This window comes from Trachymyrmex septentrionalis, unplaced genomic scaffold, assembly GCF_001594115.1.
Source record: "Trachymyrmex septentrionalis isolate Tsep2-gDNA-1 unplaced genomic scaffold, Tsep1.0 scaffold126, whole genome shotgun sequence".
Taxonomy (NCBI): domain Eukaryota; kingdom Metazoa; phylum Arthropoda; class Insecta; order Hymenoptera; family Formicidae; genus Trachymyrmex; species Trachymyrmex septentrionalis.
In genome coordinates, this window is record NW_017304395.1 from 1,622,802 (window position 1) to 1,627,787 (window position 4,986).

The 4,986-nt window shown below is 31.9% G+C and overlaps 1 protein-coding gene across 2 annotated transcripts in view; it reads right to left on the reverse strand.

The window, feature by feature from the left end:
• Window positions 1-4,986, reverse strand: part of LOC108755735 (putative epidermal cell surface receptor) — a 70,720-nt gene that overhangs the window by 2,075 nt on the left and 63,659 nt on the right. The window lies entirely within an intron of this gene.

Genomic DNA, 4,986 nt, shown 5'->3' on the forward strand with positions numbered 1-4,986 from the left:
GGCTGAACTTTTGCACCAGTTCATCTTTTTTCTTCTTTTCTCCTCTCAAAAGAAAAGGAAGAAAGATGAATTGAAGCAAAAGTTCAGCAAAAAAAAACAAAGGCTTATGTTCTGTGGAGCTACAGAAAAGTGAACATATTCGCTTTTCGTAGTTCCGTATGAATGGCGTTTTCGATTGTGGCGCTATAAAGTCGCTCGTCTGTAAGAGCTCTAAAATATTTTTTCCCGGGAATGAATAAGCAATGATATATGTATAATATATATGTTTTATTTATATAAAGTTGAAGGGAAACGTTTTTAATTGTAAGTGGCATTATACAAACTTAATATTGTACAACAATCTTTCTCTTTGAATTTTTATAAGAAAGCATAAAAATATTAAAAAATTTTGCGTATTCTATTGACTACATTCCGATTGACTACGTTTTGATAGGACGCTTCCAAAGTTTTTAAAAAATAATCTTGAATATATATTACAATTTGAGATTAGACCAATAAATATAAATCTAATTAAGAGAAATCCTATTTTTGGACAAAGCATATTTTAGTGCTTAAATATTTCGGTAAGAATTAACATACATTTTCAATTCTGCAAATTATATGTCGAAACTTTTTTTAATCTTGAAACACAATTATGAACAGAACTAAAGTTGTAATATCACACATTAAATTGACAAGCAATTTAATAATATTAACGTTAATAAGCATTTTTAAAAAAATGAGGATGTTAATGAAATGAGAATATGATAGGGAAAGGGTAATATTATATACAGGGTGTTCCGTAATTCACCCGATCACGCTCGTGGACAGGTAAAGCGGACTTTTTAGTATTGCTTATTTTTAGTACATATTTTTAGTATTTTCTTATTTTTACCAACATGAGAAAATATGATATTAAGGCGATGCTAAAGCCGTCTGTTTTACTGACATATCCACTCGGTAAAAAAATCTCCGAATTTGAAATTATGGATTGCAAAAGTGTTATTACATAAATTAAAGTATACACAAACAGGACTTCAGCTGCCCTGGATTTTATGAGAAAATCGAAAAAAAGTTAAAAAATTTACTTACTTTTGACTTGTACAGCTGTCAATCAAGTATATATTTGCTTGATATAAGAGTTTTAGAATCCATATCTTAAAAAAATAAGCATGCAGCTGAGGTCACATTACTAGAACGAACGATACCGAGTTTATAGAACTAAGATTGAAAGTCTAGAAGAAAAGTATTTTCACCGAGTGGAAAATACGTATATAGGGATGCTTTGCGAAGACTGGGAATGTCAATAGAGCCGAAATTCCGTGTAGCAGTAGTTGCGCAGTCTTGCGATAGATGATGCCGGCATATGTTAGATAAGGACAGATATATGCGTTTGAGTGAGACAGAATGTATATCATATAATGTAATAAATGAATTAAAAATGTCACTATATACTATCAAATTTGGAATTAAAAAAGTCTCCATCGTAGAACGATTATTAATATTTTTCATTAAATTTCGGTATTTGCTCGGAGATCCAGTGTAGCAAGGATATTGTTCCTGAATTTTTTTTTCTTTTTTTTTTTTTGGGGTGTCGAACTGACGGCTGATCAGAAAGGAACGAGTTCAGCTTATCAAACTAACTTCAAAGTGCAAAACAACGTACACGAAGTTATCGGTCTTCCCCCTGAGGGGAGAACCGTAAACCTTACCGATATGAAATCATCAACGAATGCAACGAGGGAAGAACATATGGATTGGTCCACAATCACCAACAATAAAAGGAAAAGTAATTCAGAAGAGCAAGACAAGATCTGTAAGAAGAATATCTTGCTGCCTTGGAAGCTGATCAAATTGGAAGGAAGGTAGCTATTGCAGAAAAAATTCCGACAAAGGTAAATTCTAACACATCATTTTACTAAGACGACGAAAGCCCGTATATAGTATGGATACAACCGACCGACCCTATGGACAATAACAGTTACAACCAATCTAATAGATTGAATCCATTTAAGGTAGGAACATTGATTTGCAAAAAGTACAGCAGCATTTTATATATTTGTGGCAAATCTAAGGTTAGAGTAGAGATTAAATTATCGAACTTTCAGCGAATCTCTTAGTAAAGGATACGACTTTAGAAGATAACGGTTTGAAAGCTTTCATTCCCAGCTATAGACTGTTAAGAAGAGGTTTAGTTAAAGACATCGATGAAAACATCTCTGAAGAAGAAAGGAATTCTTAATATCAAAATTAAAAGTTTTAAAAGTTAAAAGACTTAATAAAAGAAATAGAGATCCGAATAGACAAGAGAACGATTCTAAATGAATCCCTAATAGATCGGTTGTGATCACCTTTTCCGGACAAAATTTACCGAAAGAAGTATATTTACACAAGAACAAGATTGAGGTAGAACCTTACATGATCCTCCCAACTATCTGCTACAATTATAGGTTTGATCATTCAAGCCACTGCAAAGATAATGCTAAATGCAGCATGTGCGGCGAACTAAAGAATAATGAAAATTGTACTACAAACTCTCCAAAATGCGTTAACTGCAAGAGCGATCATATCTCTACAGATAAGATGTGTATGATATATCGTAAAGAATATGAAGTCAAAAGATTAATATGAGAACATAACTATGGGGGACGCGAGAAAGCTAGTTTATAATAGTCCCAAGAAGATCTTCAATTTGAAGACAGAAGATTTCCCTATCTTAAAGGAGAAATTATTTACTCTATATAATGAAGTCGTCAAGCGCCAGAAAAATCAACGTCAATCTATTGGAAAAAAAAGTTCCAAATAATCTCATAAACAGCCTCCATTCAATCAGTTCTACAAGTGTTACGAGGATTTTATTGGCAACAGAGACTTACTTCTTTCTTCAAATGGATTGGCCTTATCAAAGAAATTCAAGGAAAATCAGAAGTTCATTGTTTTCACCAATGAAGCAGCCACATAGGATACCAGTCGGCTGAGGAAGTCTCAATCTCGCAAGAGAACCAGGCCCTGAATCATCGCTCAATCTTTAAGGACTTAACAAATAACTCTGAATTTAAGTCAAGTAAATATGAGTTGAGTAAAACTCTTAGTAATGAATCTTTAACATTTAAGAAATCTCTCAAGACTTATAAAAAATCGTCAAATTTAAAAGCAAATCTTTTAAATTCTTCTGTAAAGAATTAGTCTAAGTAATAAGTTAAATATGAATAGAAATATTAATTTAAAAATTCTATAGTGGAACTGTACAGGTTTAAGAGGAAAAACTTACGAATTGGAAAGATTTGCCACAGAATGTGATATTATCATACTAGTAGAAACTTTCCTAAAATCCCGAATCGGATTGATTTTCATATCAGGGGATTTGAAACTATCTATTTTGACAGGATAACTGATAGAGAAGGTAGAATAGCCTTTTTAGCCAAGAAAGATCTTATTTTTTACCTTACGTTAGATTTTAACGCTAGGGTTCTAGAGATAGGGGCTATCTCAATTTCAACATCAAAGGGCTATATTATTTTAATATCATGCTATCGATCATCTTCGAGAAATAATATTACTCCAGACGAATGGCAAACCTTTTTAGATTCAGTAAAGAAACTTGGCGATAATTTATTATAGGAGGAGATTTAAATGCCCATCATCAAGCATGGGGAAGCAACCATAATTATCAGAATAGTAATGTTATCTACAATTTTACTGATCAGGAGGATTTCATTATTTTGAATAATGGTAATTATACTCATATTTCAGGTCATCGACACACTTCGATTGCCCTTGATTGTGAGTAGTCGACTGAATCTGATAATTGAAGAAGTGATCACTATCTATCCAACCAATTTCTATTCTTACGCTACAGCTGACTATATCCCGAAATAAAAATAAACCTAAAGAAGGTAGATTGATCTAAATTTTACGAATTCTGGAACGCTAATAATAACTCTTTCAATTCTATTGACTTCCTCAATTCCTAAGTTTGCGATATATAGATACTCTTTTCTAATTAGTTCAATTAATGAAAAGATAGAGGTTACCCAAGAAAAAGATACGATCAGGATAATAAACAACAAAGGCAAAAAAAGAATTCTAGTTATCTGGTAGAATAAAGAAAAAGCAGTAAGGATTAGAAAGGCTAAATGGTTATCCCTTCAATATAAATTCAGTAGAGTTGAATTTCTAGAATATAAAAAAGTAGAAGCTCAGACCAAAGTTATTTTAAAGAATGAAAAAAAGAAATCCTTCAAAAAATTTTGTGAATCACTTAATCGAAACAGTAAGAGCAGTTACGTTTTTAATAAACTTAACTTTCTCAGTATTAACTATCAATCTCAAGATAATCATTTTCTTGTATCTCCTTTTGATTATGTGGAACTCTCTATTGTCTTAGGTAATATAAATAAAAATTCGGCCCCCATGTTTTGATTTCATCAACTACAAGACTACTTATAATTGCACTGCCAGAATTTGTTAAAAGAATTCTCCTAGACATATATAATGATGTACTGTGTACAGGAGTTTTTTCAGAAGAATGGAGTAATCATTTATGCTATTTCATTCCTAAAGCAAATAGCAACAAAGTTAGACCAATCTGCATGTCTTCCTGTTTTCTCAAGCTTCTTGAGAGAATGATCAACGATAGATTAATTTGGTTGCTCGAATATAACCAACTAATTAACAATTCCCAATTTGGGTTTAGAATGAATAGATCTAGCGTTGATAGCCTGGCTTTGTTAATATCGGAAATTGAAAAACAATTTTATAAAAAGAATCACGTAGCTGCAGTTTTCTTAGATATAAAAGGCGCATACGACAATGTGGATCCTGAAAGGCTGATTAAAGATCTTATTGATTTAAAATTACCTAGAAACACCTATTAATCTTTATATTCAATTTAATATCAGTGAGGCAAATTCAGTTTATTAACTATTAGTCGTCTCACTTTGAAAGGTCTCCCTCAAAGTAGCATTTTAAACCCTACTCTATTTACAATTTATAGTAACAAATTGG